The sequence below is a fragment of the Trifolium pratense genome, linkage group LG5, assembly GCF_020283565.1.
Source record: "Trifolium pratense cultivar HEN17-A07 linkage group LG5, ARS_RC_1.1, whole genome shotgun sequence".
Classification (NCBI taxonomy): Eukaryota; Viridiplantae; Streptophyta; class Magnoliopsida; order Fabales; family Fabaceae; genus Trifolium; species Trifolium pratense.
Genome location: NC_060063.1, coordinates 4,560,208 through 4,579,586, shown reverse-complemented (window position 1 = coordinate 4,579,586; position 19,379 = coordinate 4,560,208).

Genomic DNA, 19,379 nt, shown 5'->3' with positions numbered 1-19,379 from the left:
AATTCAGAGTTTGTTCGAGCGCGTGTGTAATCCTTGATAATTTTACAACTGATTCTTCTAGTATATATATATAACCAGAAAAGAGTCGTTGCAGAAATGACCGTTGAAGTAAATAACCTTTTGTCTTCAAGCAGCTTGTCTTGATGCAGTTTGGTTGTTTCTAAAACTGAGTAAGAGTTTCAGACACTTTGACCATCTGCAGAGAAGACTTTCCTTATTCAGCTAACAAGTTTGATGTCCCACGTTCTCAAGAGTGGACAGAAAAAAAATGAGAGTAGCTGTTCTGATCAAGCTTGAAAGGTCCTTTTCTTCATTGGTAGAAGAGTTGACTTGCAAAAGAGAATCTTTACAAACTTCAAGAAGATCTTCAGAGTTTGATGAAGCTTAGACCTTAAGAAGTTCTGACGACTTCATCATCTGAAGGTTGCAACTTCTGAAGTTCAACATCTTCTGAGCGCTTGCGAACTTCTGAATACATATCTTCTGAGCTTCATTCAGAGCTTATCTGAAGCTAATGTCTGCACACTTAAATTAAATTTTTAGTCCTTCCAATTGTTTATTAATACTTTATCATCAAAACCTTAATAGATTTAGGGGCAACCATTTTTAAATCAATTTTGTTCCAACAATCTCCCCCTTTTTGATGATGACAAACATAAGTATTAATTGACAATTGTTGTTAAATTAACTTATCATGTTTCTCTTAGGTTTATGAGGTTTGCAAGCTCCCCCTAAGATTGATACTCCATAAAGCCTAAGCTTTAAGTTTTATCCATGATATTTTAATTTAGTATAAGACTTAAGTAGTTTAGAGTAAAACAAATTTCATATCTTTCTTCAGAGCGAGAGGTTTGCAAGCTCTCCCCCTAAGTCTCATAAGGCTAAGTTAAAATTGCACTTTTAACTTATCCTTACTTATGAAATTTATTTCAGTTTCAAAGTACTTAGTCTCCGCATTGAAATACGTAAAACAACTAAAAAACAACTTTTAATAACTTTGTTGGAACAAAATTGATTTAAAAAATGTTTGCCCCTAAATCTATAAAGGTTTTGATGATAACAAAGTATTAATAAACAATTGGAAGGACTAAAAATTTATTTTAAGTGCGCAGATATAAGCATCAGATAAGCTCTGAGTGAAGCTCAGAGGATGTGAATTCAGAAGTTCACAAGCGCTCAGAAGATGTTGGACTTCAGAAGTTACAACCTTCAGATGATGAAGTCTTCAGAACTTCTTGAGTGACTAAAGCTTCATCAACATCTGAAGATCTTTTTGAAAGCTGTAAAGATTCCCTTTGCTAGTCAACTCTTCTACCAATGAAGAAAAGGACCTTTCAAGCCTGATCAGTCAGCTACTCTCGTTTTGTCTGTCCTCACTTGAGAACGTGGGTCTTCAGACTTGTTAGCTGAATAAGGAAAGTCTACTCTGCAGTAGTCAAAGTATCTGAAACCCTTACTCAGTTTAGACACAAACAAACTGCATCAAGACAGACTGCTTGAAGACAAAAGATTATCAACTCCAACGGCTCTTTTTGCAACGACTCTTTTCTGGTGGTATATATACTAGAAGGATAAGCTGCATTAAATATAACAATTATTAAGGATTGAACGTGCGCTGAACAAACTCTGAATTCTGTTTATACAAGCTCTGAACCTCTTATCAAGTGTTTTTGCACTTTAGTCAAATACTCTGTACTCTTTGTATTTGCTATCTTTAGGTTCTTCTAAGAGCATTTGTATATCTTCATATACTTTTCTATTACTTGAGGAAACTTAAGCTTGTGTGCTTAAGTGTGAAGTCTTAAGCTTGTGTGCTTGAGCATTATTGAGAAGTCTCTTGCTTGTGTGCTTGAGCAGGTGTAATCTTGTGTGATTATAGTGAAATCCCTTGGAAGTGCAAGGGGACTGGACTACTCTCGTTTTGTGAGAGGAACCAGTATAAATTGCCTGTGTGATCTCTCTCTCTCTCTCTTAACTTGTTTTATTGTGTTATTTATCCGCTGCTGTTGTAGTTAAGTTAAGAACTTGAAAAAGTTTTAAACTTGACTAAAACACAATTCAACCCCCCCTTCTTGTGTTTTCACACCTTCAATTGGTATCTAGAGCTTGGTCTGTTACTTTCACTTAACAGTGAGACAGTAAAGATCTTGTGAGAACACTATGTCTGGAGGAGACGATAGTAGTACTAGAACAACCGGTGAAGCCGGTGAGGCCAGTGGTGCTGGTGGTGGTCCTAGAAATGCTTTTGGTTTTGACTACTTAAGTAATGAATCACATGAACATAGTGGCAATAGAAAAGCCCCTATATTCAATGGTGATGCATCTTTATTTGAGTGGTGGAAGGAAAGACTGTATAGCAATATTACTGCTATTGATCATGAGTTGTGGGATTTGGTTGAGCTGGGAGTAACTTTTGAAAACTTAAATGAACATGGAAGATTGTCCATTGAGCATAGAAAGTTACTCACACCAGCTAACTTAAAAACCTACACTAAGCATCATAGAGTAAAGGACATTGTTGTTGGTGCTATTAGACATGAGGATTATGTCAGAATAGAGAACAAGTCTACTGCTAAATCTATCTTTGACTCTATGTGTGCTACCTATGATGGTAATGAAAAGGTTTAAGAGGCTAAGGCTAGTCTCTTGATAAGGCAATATGAACTATTCACTATGCAACAAGATGAAAACATTGAGACTATGTTTACAAGGTTTCAAATCCTTGTATCTGGTCTTAAAGCTCTTAAGAGAAGTTATTCCACCTATGACCATGTTCAGAAGATTCTGAGAAGTCTTCCTATTGCTTGGAGACCTAAGGTCACTGCAATAGAGGAAGCTCAAAATCTCAAGACTCTGAGTCTTGAGGCTCTGATAAGCAATCTCAGAAGCCATGAGATGGTTCTGAATACTGATTCAGAAGCTAAGAAGAAGTCCAAGTCTGTGGCTTTACAGTCAACTAGGACTCCTTCTAAAGCTCTTAAGACTCAGCTTCTTGACATTGAAGAGGAATCTTCTGCAGATGGTCAAGAGGAGGAAATGGGTGAAGATTAGTTTGCTTTATTCACCAAGTTTCAGCAATGGAACAGATTTAACAAAAGAAATTTCAGAGGTAACAGCTCCAGAAATTTTGTCAGCAAAAAGGATGATCAGAAGAACTGCTTCAACTGTAAGAAGCCAGGACACTTTATTGCTGATTGTCCAGAAATGTCTGCTAAAGACAAAAGCAAAAGATACAGCTCAAAGAAGCAACAATTTAAGAGCAAATTGAAAAAGAGTCTGATGGCTACTTTTGAAGAGCTATCATCTGAGGAAGAAGTTGAGGAAGAAGAAGAGGCAAATCTAGCCCTGATGGCTTCAGCTGACTCAGATGCAGACTCAGAGGATGAATCAGAATCAGAATCAGATTCAGAAGTAACAGATGAGGTATTTTCTGACTGTTCTAAATCTCAACTTATAACTGCACTTAACAAGGTCATTGAGAAACATCTCAGAGTATTAAGTAAACAAAAAGTTTTTCAAGAAAAACTTAACACTCTGACTGAACAAGCAGAACGCTTTCAAGGTCTATATCAAGAAACTCTGAATAGAGTAAATGACTTTGAAAAGGGTTGTGCTGTTTGTCACAAACCTATTGATGAGCAGGAAATAGCTCTTCAACAGTTTGTGCATCTCAACCTTGGGAAGAGCAAAGCTGCTAATAGAATTTATAATGTTTTGAGACATAGAGGAGAATGACTTGGCTATGAATATGGTAGAACATATTCAAAGCTAAAGACCTTTGCCAAAAAGGTTGGAAAATCTTGGGTTTATTATGTTGTTCCACAAAGTGAAGAGGGAAAGAATCCTGGTATTGTTGAAAATGACAATGATGATCTGAGTGATTTAGAAGCTGACAGCTCAGAGGAACCCAGTTCCTCAGGATCTGGAGAAAGAAGTTCAGAAGATAGAAGTTGTTCAGAACCTGAGAACATCAGTTCAGAAGTTCTGAAAGCTTCAACAGCTGAGACTTCAAATTCTGGATCCAAAGGAACTTCAGTACCTGAAGCTAGTCAATCTAAAAGATCAGAAGTTTTTAAAAGAAAAAATTCTAAATCTCAGATGAAGTACAGGACTCAGATTATTTATGATTCTAGAGTCAGTAGATATAATCAATCAGAACATGGGATTGGTGATAAATACAAACCCTGGAATCATAAACAATCCAAATCCTGGAATAATAACAGATTTCAAAAGAAAAGGTTTCAAAAAGGTCATTATTCCAAACCAAGATCTTTCTCTAACACTAGACAACATAGTAAGCATTTATGGACTAACAAGCGTGGACCCAGAAGATGGGTACCAAAAGCTGAAATAATGTATCATTCAGATTTACCAACTAGGAAAGGATATGTCCTACCTAGAGTATGGAAACAAGTTCTATGCAAAGGAAGAAGGGCTTATGTCCTAGACAAATGGCTGACAAGTTCTCAAGTTAACAATCAGAACTTGATAAATGAAGAGGAAGAATACTGGGATGACTTTATCATTAACCTTGATGAAGAGTTCTATCGCAATGATTAAAGTTGTTTCTCATACAGCCTGCCACTCAAAGAAGTATCATGAAACACTCATGGTATCTGGATAGTGGATGTTCAAGGCATATGACTGGTGACAAACAACTATTTTCTAAGCTGACTATGAAAGAAGGAGGATCTGTTGGCTTTGGAGGCAATCAAAAAGGAAAGATAATAGGTACAGGTACAGTAGGTAATTCTTCCCTATCTATTAATGATGTTTGGTTAGTAGATGGACTCAAACATAACTTATTGAGCATAAGTCAATTTTGCGACAATGGTTATGTAGTTGTCTTTAATAAGGAATCATGTACTGTATCTAAACAATCTGATAACTCCATTATATTCAAAGGTCTGAGAAAGAACAATGTTTATAAAATTAATCTTTCTGATTTGAATGAACAAAAAGTGTTGTGTCTTTTGACCTTGAGTGAAGAAAAATGGATCTGGCATAAGAGGTTAGGCCATGCTAACTGGAGGTTAATCTCTAAGCTTAGTAAGCTTGACCTTGTCAGAGGTTTACCAAAAATCAAATATCACTCAAACACACTTTGTGGTTCTTGTCAAAAAGGAAAAATTACAAAATCATCTTTTAAACCTAAAAACATTGTTTCTACTTCAAGACCATTGGAACTTCTTCACATTGATCTTTTTGGGCCAGTTCACACTGCCTCTATCAATGGAAATAAGTATGGATTAGTAATTGTTGATGATTACAGTAGATGGACTTGGGTAAAATTCTTAAGAACAAAAGATGAAGCTTATGATGAGTTTAGCATCTTCTGCAAACAAATTCAAAATGAAAAAGGCTACACTATTTTAAAAGTTAGAAGTGATCATGGTGGAGAATTTGAAAATGAACCTTTTGAAAACTTTTGTGAAAAATATGGCATCTTGCATGAATTCTCTTCTCCTAGAACTCCTCAACAAAATGGGGTTGTAGAAAGGAAGAATAGAACTCTGCAAGAAATGGCCAGAACCATGATGCATGAAACTAATGTAGCAAAATTTTTATGGGCAGAAGCTGTAAACACAGCATGTTATGTTCAAAATAGAATCTATATCAGATCTAAATTGAACAAAACTGCTTATGAATTGTTCAAAGGAAGAAAGCCTGACATTTCTTATTTTCATCAGTTTGGATGTACATGTTATATCTTAAACAACAAAGTCCATCTAAAGAAATTTGATGCTAGAGGTTATAAGGGTATCTTTATAGGATACTCTGAACGCTCAAAAGCATACAGACTGTATATTTCTGAAACACACACTGTGGAAGAAACTATGCATGTCAAATTTGATGACAAAGAGCCTGACCAAGTGTCAGAGCTTGTGGAAGGTTTGTCTAGATTTCAGGTATCAGAGGATTAATATTCAGATATTCCAAACTACTCAGAACATCCATTCTCTGAAGAACCTCTGAACATAACAGTTCCTACAGACTCTGAACAACAAAGAACTGAAGCAACTGCTGAACCTGATGTTGATGAGTCTGAAGATGATGAGCCCCCAAGAAATACCTTCAAATACAAATCATCACATCCAGAGGAACTGATATTAGGCAACAAGGATAGTCCAAGGAAGACAAGATCTCAACTGAGAAATGAGGAATCTTTAGTTGGTCTTATCTCAATGATGGAACCTTCAAAGATTGATGAAGCTCTGAAAGATGATGCTTGGATTGTAGCAATGCAAGAAGAGCTGAATCAATTTCAAAGGAATGATGTATGGACTCTAGTGCCCAAACCTTCACACAAGAACATTATTGGAACAAAATGGGTATTCAGAAACAAGCTGAATGAACAAGGTGAAGTGGTAAGAAACAAGGCTAGATTGGTTGCACAAGGTTATAGTCAACAAGAGGGGATTGACTATACTGAAACCTTTGCACCAGTTGCTAGACTTGAAGCAATCAGGTTACTTCTATCTTATGCTGTTAATCATGGAATAACTTTGTATCAAATGGAAGTTAAGAGTGCCTTCTTAAATGGTTTTATTTCTGAAGAAGTGTATGTTAAGCAACCTCCTGGTTTTGAAGATGTCTCAAATCCAGAACATGTTTTTAAATTGAAGAAATCACTGTATGGTCTGAAACAAGCTCCAAGAGCTTGGTATGATAGACTCAGTAATTTCCTTCTTGAAAAGGGTTTTGAGAAAGGAAAGGTTGACTGCACACTCTTTAGAAAAACAACCAAAGAAGACATTTTAATCATTCAAATTTATGTTGATGATATTATCTTTGGTTCAACTAATGCTTCCTTGTGCAAGAATTTTTCTAAGATAATGCAGGATGAATTTGAAATGAGCATGATGGGAGAATTGAAGTTCTTTCTTGGAATTCAAATCAATCAGAAGAAGGAAGGAACTTATGTTCATCAATCAAAATATACCAAGGAACTTCTGAAGAAATTCAACCTAGATGACTGCAAGATAATGAACACTCCTATGCATTCAACTACCAACATGAGCAAGTCAGATGATGAAGGAAAAGTAGATCAAAAGGTCTACAGAGGTATGATCGGTTCCTTACTCTATCTGACAGCCTCTAGACCAGATATTTTATTCAGTGTATGCTTATGTGCAAGATTCCAATCAGATCCTAGAGAATCTCATCTTACTGCTGTAAAGAGAATCTTTAGGTATCTGAAAGGAACAACTAATCTTGGACTTCTCTATAAGAAATCCAATGATTATGCGCTAAATGGATTCTGTGATGCTGACTATGCTGGAGATAAAATTGAAAGAAAATCCACAAGTGGCAATTGTCAATTTGTTGGTGAAAACCTTATCTCCTGGGCTAGTAAGAGACAAACTACTATAGCTTTGTCTACAGCAGAAGCAGAATACATTTCAGCAGCTAAGTGTTGTACACAACTACTCTGGTTAAAATATCAGTTAGAAGATTATCAGGTAAGCAGTAACAATATTCCTTTATATTGTGATAATACTGCAGCCATTCATTTATCTAAAAATCCTATCCTTCACTCTAGAGCCAAACATATTGAAATCAAACATCATTTTATCAGAGATTATGTTCAGAGAGGCATTATAGATATTAAGTTTGTTGATACTGAAAATCAATGGGCTGACATATTTACTAAAGCCTTACCTGTTGAAAGATTTGATTTTATAAAGAAACATCTAAACATGTTTTCAATCTCTGAATAAAAAATTTTTTTTGGCTATTAAAGTGTAAGAGGTTATGTATATCAGAACTTATGATTCAGATCATCTGAAACACAAGCTCTGAAGTACTTAACTCTGATAGAATATTTTAAAAACTCAGAGGCTCTGAACTATTTAAATGGAAAACGTTTGGTATTTGATACTGAACAGTTGTCCATTAAAATAGCAGTTACCGAGTAATTTTCTGCACGTGGTCTACGTGTGTCAGGTAGTGGGTGGTTAATGATGACCTTTTGTATTCATTTTTTTTGTCAATTAGCGTAACTTCCCAAATTTGCCATTCTTGTGTTAACTGTATTCATTTAAATAAACTTACACAATACACTTGCACACTATTCACTCTCACAACCTACACTTTCATTTTCTCTCTAAACCTCCAACAAACTTTCTTTCTCTCTCGTTAGTTTCCAAACCCTACCCTAATCTCCAACAATGGCCGGACCTTCGTCTTCTTCGTCAACTAAGATTCCACCATTTATGTTCAAGAACCTTCAGATTGTTGGGAACGAGATGGAATTTCCAGAATCTGAACTCACGTTTCTGTCAGAAAAGATAGTAGATTTCGACAGCTTGAAAGCTAATGGTTTCGACGTTAAGCCGTACTTTATCACTCAAGGTTGGGACAAGTACTTCGATATGCTTAATGGTCCTATCTATCCAGATTTGCTGAAGAAATTCTGGATGAAAGCAAAGGTGTTTGATAAGCATGAAGCTAAGAAGGAAGAGCTTGCTGCAATAGAGAGGGATCCTAGTCTGAAGGGTAAAACTAGGAAGGAAATGGGTCTGCTGGAATATACAGGTGTACAGATTAGGTCTAACATCTGTGGAATGAATATGGGTTTCTCGCCCATTCATTTTAATGCTCTGCTTGGTCTGCCTAACTCTGGGATAGAGTTAGATGTTTTTGAAAAGGATACAAGATACAGAGATGATCTTCTGCATCTCATCTGCACAGACTTCTCCTTGAAAGGGAAAGTAAAAGGATTGACTGATGAATGTAGAGTTCTCTTCAAAATCATCTTAGCTGCTATCAGTCCAAGAGTTGGAGGGACTGATACAATCTCCTGGACGCACCGTCATTTATTGTATTTCCTTCTGACAAGGAAGAAGGTAAATCTTGGAGATTATTTCTTTGAAAGGATTTGTGAAGCCATTTTTGCAAGTAAATCTCAGAGGAAAACTACTATAGTTTATCCTAGATTGTTGTCAGACCTTCTATATCAAGGTCATGTGGTTCAGAATCTGAAGAAGTTCCACCCAGAACTAGTTCAGAAGAAGTTTTCACCAGAGATTCTGAATGCCAGCTTCCTCACTAAGATGCGTCTTATTGCATCTAAGCCTGTTGCACCTTCACAAGAGCTATCTGCTAAACTTGAAGATCGTCTGTATGTGGAAGGTTACCCTGTAATATCAGAAGCTGATGCTGAGCATGTCATTCAGGATTATTTAGAGGTGCTCAGAAAAGAAGGATTCATTGTTGATAGGAGTATGATTCCTCCTGCTCCTGCAAATTTGTATAACCCTTCTAGGAGACAAAAGAGAAAGGCTGAACCTCAAGCTGATCAACCTAAGCCAGATCTTTTGGCTCAGAAGAGGGTTAAGGTGGAAAAATCTTTGGCTGAGTAGAGAACAAAGAAGAAGCATGAAGAAATTGCAACCAAGGCTGCTGAAGGAGCTTCCAAAGAGCCTATAGTTGTTGAAGTTGACAGTTCATCTGAAGAGTCTGAATCTGAAGATGAGACTGAGTCTGATGAAGAGACACTGGCTGAAAGACTTCGTAGAAGACCTGTTCCTGTTCCTAAAGGTAAAGGTAAGTCTTCTAAGTACATCTTTAATGAAACTGAGATTGGAATAGGTTACACCAAACCACTCAGAACTGTACTTTCAACCTCTAATATTCCAACCTCTGACAACTCTTTGTCTGAACTAGAGAAACATCTTAGTCCAGACCCTCTAAATAATCAAACCTTCACCCAGAAACCTTCATCACCCCTTAAACCTAAATCACCTCAACCTCAACCCCAAAAAGAAACACCTATCATCTCACCATCTGAACCTGAATCCCTTATTCCTAACCCTGAACAAGTTTCAACCACAAAACAACCATCTCCAATTAAACCTGCTGAACAATCAAACCCTGAACCAACTTCTGAACCAATTCCTGAACCTCAACCTCAACCAAGTGCTGAATATGCTTCTCCTGAGCGTATTCATACTTGTGCCCCCAAGCCTTCAGAGGCAGAAGTTGTTATTATTGACAACCCTGCTACTGAAACACCAAACCTCTCTACCATTCCCAATCCTTCACCCTCATTATCTAACCCTTTTAGTAATCTATCCACTCAGTTTCATGATGACTTGGTTAGATTATCTCTGCTAAAGGACAGGTTTTTAGTATGTCCTTCTGATGTGGACCTAGAAGTGTCAAGCATTAAGGCAAGGATTTGCAATGCTTTGGATGATGCTGCTGAAGAGATTAAGGCTGTCGTTGGAAGAAGAGATCTGGATGTTTTAAGCTTCATGAAGGTCAGTTTGGCTAGGGCTGAGTTGAAAAGGTTAACGTCCTTCAATCATGAAGAATCTGAGCGTGCTAAGCTTGAAGCCCTTGCTGCTACTGAACAACGTTTAAATGCTTTCAAGGTCTGCTGGATTGATTCCAAGTTATTTCAGAGTCTTGAAGCTCAGAGGACTGAGAATGAAAGATTAGAAGAAGCTGCTGCAAGAGTTGCCCAGTTGGCCTATGAGCTACAACCAGAGGATGTCCCAGAAGATGATGTTCTGGCTGTTCAGAATCAAGATGATGTCCTTATGATTGATTATCAAGAGGAAGGTGAACCCTCCTCTGATCAAGGACAGGCTCCTCAAGTTGAAGAACAGTTGCTACATCTACAACAAGCTCTGAGGGAACAACAGGAAGGGTTGGAAAGGCAACGAGCTGCTCAAGAGACATTGGAAACCAAGGTGGATGGTCTAGTTTCCAATGTGGGATCGTTAAATGACAAATTCGACCAACTCTTAGCCTTCCTTAAGAAACCCTAGGATTCTATGCACTGTAGTTTTTAAGTTGTTTTGTTTTCCTGTTATTTTCTGAACTTGATATTTATATTTTCCTTAGTTTGTCTGAACAAAGTCTTATTTTGGATTTTTTCTTTGACTGTCTTGGTTATATAAATTTTTTTTACTTTTTGATAATGACAAAAGGGGGAGTAGTTACGCATTAATTGATAAGTGATAAGTTTCCAAAACTGAAACCACACTTTTATCTCGCTTTTATCCGTTAAGTTATAAGTTGTCACTTTTAAGTTGTTTTACGTATTTCAATGCGGAGACTAAGTTTGTTGAAACTGAAATAAATTTCATAAGTAAGGATAAGTTAAAAGTGCAATTTTAACGTAGCCTTATGAGACTTAGGGGGAGAGCTTGCAAACCTCTCACTCTGAAGAAAGATATGAAATTTGTTTTATTTCAAATTATCTTAATCTTATACTAAATTAAAATATCATGGATAAAACTTAAAGCTTTGGCTTTAAGGAGTATCAATCTTAGGGGGAGCTTGCAAACCTCATAAACCTAAGAGAAACATGATAAGTTAATTTAACAACAATTGTCAATTAATACTTATGTTTGTCATCATCAAAAAGGGGGAGATTGTTGGAACAAAATTGATTTAAAAATGTTAGCCCCTAAATCTATAAAGGTTTTGATGATAACAAAGTATTAATAAACAATTGGAAGGACTAAAAATTTATTTTAAGTGCGCAGATATAAGCATCAGATAAGCTCTGAGTGAAGCTCAGAGGATGTGAATTCAGAAGTTCACAAGCGCTCAGAAGATGTTGGACTTCAGAAGTTACAACCTTCAGATGATGAAGTCTTCAGAACTTCTTGAGTGACTAAAGCTTCATCAACATCTGAAGATCTTTTTGAAAGCTGTAAAGATTCCCTTTGCAAGTCAACTCTTCTACCAATGAAGAAAAGGACCTTTCAAGCCTGATCAGTCAGCTACTCTCGTTTTGTCTGTCCTCACTTGAGAACGTGGGTCTTCAGACTTGTTAGCTGAATAAGGAAAGTCTACTCTGCAGTAGTCAAAGTATCTGAAACCCTTACTCAGTTTAGACACAAACAAACTGCATCAAGACAGACTGCTTGAAGACAAAAGATTATCAACTCCAACGGCTCTTTTTGCAACGACTCTTTTCTGGTGGTATATATACTAGAAGGATAAGCTGCATTAAATATAACAATTATTAAGGATTGAACGTGCGCTGAACAAACTCTGAATTCTGTTTATACAAGCTCTGAACCTCTTATCAAGTGTTTTTGCACTTTAGTCAAATACTCTGTACTCTTTGTATTTGCTATCTTTAGGTTCTTCTAAGAGCATTTGTATATCTTCATATACTTTTCTATTACTTGAGGAAACTTAAGCTTGTGTGCTTAATGTTGGAACAAAATTGATTTAAAAATGTTTGCCCCTAAATCTGTAAAGGTTTTGATGATAACAAAGTATTAATAAACAATTGGAAGGACTAAAAATTTACTTTAAGTGTGCAGATATAAGCATCATTTAAGTCCTGAGTGGAGTTCAGAGGATGTGAATTCAGAAGTTCACAAGCGCTCAGAAGATGTTGGACTTCAGAGGTTACAACGTTCAGAGGATGAAGACTTCAGAAGTTCCTGTCTGTCTACAAGCTTCATCAAACTCTGAAGATCTCTTTGAAAGTTGTGAAGATTCCCTTTGCTAGTCAACTCTTCTACCAATGGAGAAAAGGACTTTTCAAGCCTGATCAGTTCAGCTATCTCTGTTTTGTCTGTCCTATCTTGAGAACGTGGGTCTTCAGTTTTGTTAGCTGAATAAGGAAAGTCCACTCTGCAGTAGTCAAAGTAACTGAAACTCTTTCTTAGTTTTGGATACAACCAAACTGCATCAAGACAGATTGCTTGAAGACAAAAGGTTATCAACTCCAACGGCTCCTTTTTGCAACGACTCTTTTCTAGTGGTATATATACTAGAAGGATCAGCTGCAATAAATTTTATTATCAAGAATTGAACGTGCGCTGAACAAACAAACTCTGAACTCTGTGATATACAAGCTCTGAACCTTTCTCAAGTGTTTTTGCACTTTAGCCAAATACTCTGTACTATTTGTATTTGCTCTCTTTAGGTTCATCTAAGAGCACTTGTATATTTTTATATACTTTATTGTTACGTGTGTAACTTAAGCTTGTGTGCTTAAGTGTGAGACTTAAACTTGTGTGTTTAAGTGTGAAGTCTTAAGCTTGTGTGCTTGAGCATAGTTGTGAAGTCTCTTGCTTGTGTGCTTGAGCAGGTGTAATCTTGTGTGATTATAGTGAACTCCCTTGGAAGTGCAAGGGGACTGGACTACTCTCGTTTTGTGAGAGGAACCAGTATAAATTGCTTGTGTGATCTCTCTCTCTCTATCTCCTTAACTTGTTATTTATTGTGTTACTTTTCCGCTGCTAACGTAGTTGAGTTAAGAACTTGAAAAAGTTTTAACTTAGCTAAAACACAATTCAACCCCCCCCTTCTTGTGTTTTCACACCTTCAATTGGCATCAGAGCGCCTGGTCTGTTACTTTCACTTAACAGTGAGACAGTAAAGATCTTGTGAGAACACTATGTCTGGAGGAGATGATAGTAGTACTAGAACTACTGGTGAAGGTGAGGCCAGTGGTGCTGGTGGTGGTCCTAGAAATGCCTTTGGTTATGACTACTTAAGTAATGAATCACATGAACATAGTGGCAATAGAAAAGCCCCTATATTCAATGGTGATGCTTCATTATTTGAGTGGTGGAAAGAGAGACTGTACAGCAATATTACTGCTATTGATCATGAGTTGTGGGATTTGGTTGAGTTGGGAGTAACTTTTGAAAACTTGAATGAACATGGTAGGTTGTCCATGGAGAATAGAAAGTTACTCACACCAGCTAACCTAAAAATCTACACAAAACATCATAGAGTAAAGGACATTGTTGTTGGTGCTATTAGACATGAGGATTATGTCAGAATAGAGAACAAGTCTACTGCTAAATCTATCTTTGATTCTATGTGTGCTACCTATGATGGTAATGAAAAGGTTCAAGAGGCTAAAGCTAGTCTTTTGATAAGGCAATATGAACTTTTCACTATGCAACAAGATGAAAACATTGAGACTATGTTTACAAGGTTTCAAATCCTTGTATCTGGTCTTAAAGCTCTTAAGAGAAGTTATTCAACCTATGACCATGTTCAGAAGATTCTGAGAAGTCTTCCTATTGCTTGGAGACCTAAGGTCACTGCAATAGAGGAAGCTCAAAATCTCAAGACTCTGAGTCTTGAAGCTCTGATAAGTAATCTCAGAAGCCATGAGATGGTTCTGGATGCTGACTCAGAAACTAAGAAGAAGTCTAAGTCAGTGGCTTTACAGTCAACTAAGACTACTTCTAAGGCTCTTAAGACTCAGCTTCTTGATATTGAAGAAGAATCTTCTGCTGATGGTCAAGAGGATGAGATGAATGAGGATGAGTTTGCTTTATTCACCAAGTTTCAGCAATGGAACAGATTTAACAAAAGAAATTTCAGAGGAGGTAACAGCTCCAGAAATTTTGTCAGCAAAAAGGATGATCAGAAGAACTGCTTCAACTGTAAGAAGCCAGGACACTTTATTGCTGATTGTCCAGAAATGTCTGCTAAAGACAAAAGCAAAAGATACAGCTCAAAGAAGCAACAATTCAAGAGCAAATTGAAAAAGAGTCTGATGGCTACTTTTGAAGAGCTATCATCTGAGGAAGAAGTTGAGGAAGAAGAAGAGGCAAATCTAGCCCTGATGGCTTCAGCTGACTCAGATGTAGACTCAGATGATGAATCAGAATCAGATTCAGAAGTAACTGATGAGGTATTTTCTGACTGCTCTAAATCTCAACTTATAATTGCACTTAACAAGGTCATTGAGAAACATCTCAGAGTGTTAAGTAAACAAAAAGTTTTACAAGAAAAGCTTAACACTCTGACTGAGCAAGCAGAACATTTTCAAGGTCTATATCAAGAAACTCTGAATAGAGTAGATGACTTTGAAAAGGGTTGTGCTGTTTGTCACAAACCTATTGATGAGCAGGAAATAGCTCTTCAACAGTTTGTGCATCTCAACCTTGGGAAGAGCAAAGCTGCTAATAGAATTTATAATGTCTTGAGACATAGAGGAGAAGGACTTGGCTATGAATATGGTAGAACATATTCAAAGCTGAAGACCTTTGCCAAAAAGGTTGGAAAATCTTGGGTTTATTATGTTGTTCCAACAAGTGAAGAGGGAAAGAATCCTGGCATTTGTGAAAATGACAATGATGATCTGAGTGATTTAGAAGCTGATAGCTCAGAGGAACCTAGTCCCTCAGGATCTGGAAAGGAAAGTTCAGAAGATAGAAGTTGTTCAGAACCTGAGAACATCAGTTCAGAAGTTCTGAAAGCTTCAACATCTGAGACTTCAAATTCTGGATTCAAAGGAACTTCAGTACCTGAAGCAAGTCAACCTAAAACATCAGAAGTTTTTAAAAGGAAAAATTCTAAATCTCAGATGAAGTACAAGACTCAGACTATTTATGATTCTAGAGTCAGTAGATATAATCAATCAGAAAATGGGATTGATAATAGATACAAACCCTGGGATCATAAACAATCCAAATCTTGGAACAATAACAGATTTCAAACAAAGAAAAGATTTCAAAAAGGTTATTATTCCAAACCAAGGTCTTTCTCTAACACTAGACAACATAATAAGCATGTTTGGACTAACAAGCGTGGACCCAGAAGATGGGTACCAAAAGCTGAAATCATGTATCATTCAGATTTACCAACTAGGAAAGGATATGTCCTACCTAAAGTATGGAAACAAGTCCTATGCAAAGGAAGAAGGGCTTATGTCCTTGACCAATGGCTGACAAGTTCTCAAGTGAACAATCAGAACTTGATAAATGAAGAGGAAGAATATTGGGATGACCTTATCATTAACTGTGATAAAGAGTTCCACCGTAGTGATTAAAGTTGTTTCTCATACAGCCTGTCACTCAAAGAAGTATCATGAATCATTCATGGTATCTGGATAGTGGGTGTTCAAGGCACATGACTGGTGATAAACAACTATTTTCTAAGCTGACTATGAAAGAAGGAGGTTCTGTTGGTTTTGGAGGAAATCAGAAAGGAAAGATAATAGGTACAGGTACAGTAGGTAATTCCTCCCTATCTATTAATGATGTTTGGTTAGTTGATGGACTTAAGCATAATCTATTGAGCATAAGTCAATTTTGCGACAATGGTTATGTAGTTGTCTTTAATAAGGAATCATGTACTGTGTCTAAACAATCTGATAACTCCATGATATTCAAAGGTCTGAGAAAGAACAATGTTTATAAAATTAATCTTTCTGATTTGAATGAACAAAAAGTGATGTGTCTTTTGACCTTGAGTGAAGAAAAATGGATCTGGCATAAGAGGTTAGGCCATGCTAACTGGAGGTTAATCTCTAAGCTTAGTAAGCTTGACCTTGTCAGAGGTTTACCTAAAATCAAATATCACTCAAACACACTTTGTGGTTCATGTCAAAAAGGAAAGATTACAAAATCTTCTTTCAAACCTAAGAACATTGTCTCTACCTCAAGACCATTGGAACTTCTTCACATTGATCTCTTTGGGCCAGTTCAAACTGCCTCTATCAATGGAAAGAAGTATGGATTAGTGATTGTTGATGACTACAGTAGATGGACTTGGGTAAAATTCCTTAGAACAAAAGATGAAGCTTATGATGAGTTTAGCATCTTCTGCAAACAAATTCAAAATGAAAAAGGCTACACTATTTTAAAAGTTAGAAGTGATCATGGTGGAGAATTTGAAAATGAACCTTTTGAAAACTTTTGTGAAAAATATGGCATTTTGCATGAATTCTCTTCTCCTAGAACTCCTCAACAAAATGGGGTTGTAGAAAGGAAGAATAGAACTCTGCAAGAAATGGCCAGAACCATGATGCATGAAACAAATGTAGCAAAGTTTTTATGGGCAGAAGCTGTAAACACAGCATGTTATGTTCAAAATAGAATCTATATCAGATCTAAGTTGAACAAAACTGCTTATGAATTGTTCAAAGGAAGAAAACCTGATATTTCTTATTTTCATCAGTTTGGATGTACATGTTACATCTTAAACAACAAAGTCCATCTAAAGAAATTTGATGCTAGAGGTTATAAGGGTATCTTTATAGGATACTCTGAACGCTCAAAAGCATACAGACTGTATATTTCTGAAACACATACTGTGGAAGAAACTATGCATGTCAAATTTGATGACAAAGAGCCTGACCAAGTGTCAGAGCTTGTGGAAGGTTTATCTAGATTTCAGGTATCAGAGGATCAATATTCAGATATTCCAAACTACTCAGAACATCCATTCTCTGAAGTACCTCTGAACACAATAGTTCCTACAGACTCTGAACAACCAAGAACAGAAGCATCTGCTGAACCTGATGTTGATGAGTCTGAAGATGATGAGCCCCCAAGAAATACGTTCAAATACAAGTCATCACATCCAGAGGAACTGATCTTAGGCAACAAGGATAGTCCAAGAAAGACAAGATCTCAACTGAGAAATGAGGAATCATTAGTTGGTCTTATCTCAATGATGGAACCTTCAAAGATTGATGAAGCTCTGAAGGATGATGCTTGGATTGTAGCAATGCAAGAAGAGCTGAATCAATTCCAAAGGAATGATGTATGGACTCTAGTGCCTAAACCTTCACACAAGAACATTATTGGAACAAAATGGGTATTCAGAAACAAGCTGAATGAACAAGGTGAAGTGGTAAGGAACAAGGCTAGATTGGTTGCACAAGGTTATAGTCAACAAGAGGGGATTGACTATACTGAAACCTTTGCACCAGTTGCTAGACTTGAAGCAATCAGGTTACTTCTATCTTATGCTGTTAATCATGGAATAACCTTATATCAGATGGATGTTAAAAGTGCCTTCTTAAATGGTTTTATTTCTGAAGAAGTGTATGTTAAGCAACCTCCTGGTTTTGAAGATATCTCAAACCCAGAACATGTTTTCAAACTGAAGAAATCACTGTATGGTCTGAAACAAGCTCCCAGAGCTTGGTATGATAGACTCAGTAATTTCCTTCTTGAAAAAGGTTTTGAAAAAGGAAAGGTTGACTGCACACTCTTTAGAAAAACAACCAAAGAAGACATTTTAATTATTCAAATTTATGTTGATGATATTATTTTTGGTTCAACTAATGCTGCTTTGTGCAAGAATTTTTCTAAGATAATGCAGGATGAATTTGAAATGAGCATGATGGGAGAGTTGAAGTTCTTTCTTGGAATTCAAATCAATCAGAAGAAGGAAGGAACTTATGTTCATCAATCAAAATACACTAAAGAACTTCTGAAGAAATTCAATCTAGATGACTGCAAGATAATGAATACTCCTATGCATCCAACTACCAACATGGGCAAGTCAGATGATGAAGGAAAGGTAGATCAAAAGATCTACAGAGGTATGATTGGTTCCTTACTCTATCTGACAGCCTCTAGACCAGATATTCTATTCAGTGTTTGCTTATGTGCAAGATTCCAGTCAGATCCCAGAGAATCTCATCTTACTGCTGTAAAGAGAATCTTTAGGTATCTGAAAGGAACAACTAATCTTGGACTTCTCTATAAGAAATCCAATGATTATGTGCTAAATGGATTCTGTGATGCTGACTATGCTGGAGATAAAATTGAAAGAAAATCCACAAGTGGCAATTGTCAATTTGTTGGTGAAAACCTTATCTCCTGGGCTAGTAAGAGACAAACTACTATAGCTTTGTCTACAGCAGAAGCAGAATACATTTCAGCAGCTAAGTGTTGCACACAACTACTCTGGTTAAAATATCAGTTAGAAGATTACCAGGTAAGCAGTAACAATATTCCTTTATATTGTGATAATACTGCAGCCATTCATTTATCTAAAAATCCTATCCTACACTCTAGAGCCAAACATATTGAAATTAAACACCATTTTATCAGAGATTATGTTCAGAGAGGCATTATAGATATTAAGTTTGTTGATACTGAAAATCAATGGGCTGACATATTTACTAAAGCCTTATCTGTTGAAAGATTTGATTTTATAAAGAAACATCTGAACATGTTTTCAATCTCTGAATGAAAAATTGTTTTTGGCAATTAAAGTGTAAGAGGTTATGTATATCAGAACTTATGATTCAGAACATCTGAAACACAAGCTCTGAAGTACTTGACTCTGATAGAGAATTTTAAATAACTCAGAGGCTCTGAATTATTTTAGTGGGAAACGTTCAGTATTCACTGCTGAACAGTTGTCCATTAAAATAGCAGTTACCGAGTAAATTTTCTGCACGTGGTCTACGTGTGTCAGGTAGTGGGTGGTTAATGATGATTTTTGGTATTCAACTTTTTGTCAATTAGCGTAACTTCCCAAATTTGCTATTTTCGTGTTAACTGTACTCATTTAAATAAACTTACACAATACACTTGCACACTATTCACTTTCACAACCTACACTTTCATATTCTCTCTAAACCTCCAACACAATTTCTTTCTCTCTCGTTAATCTTCCAAACCTTACCCTAA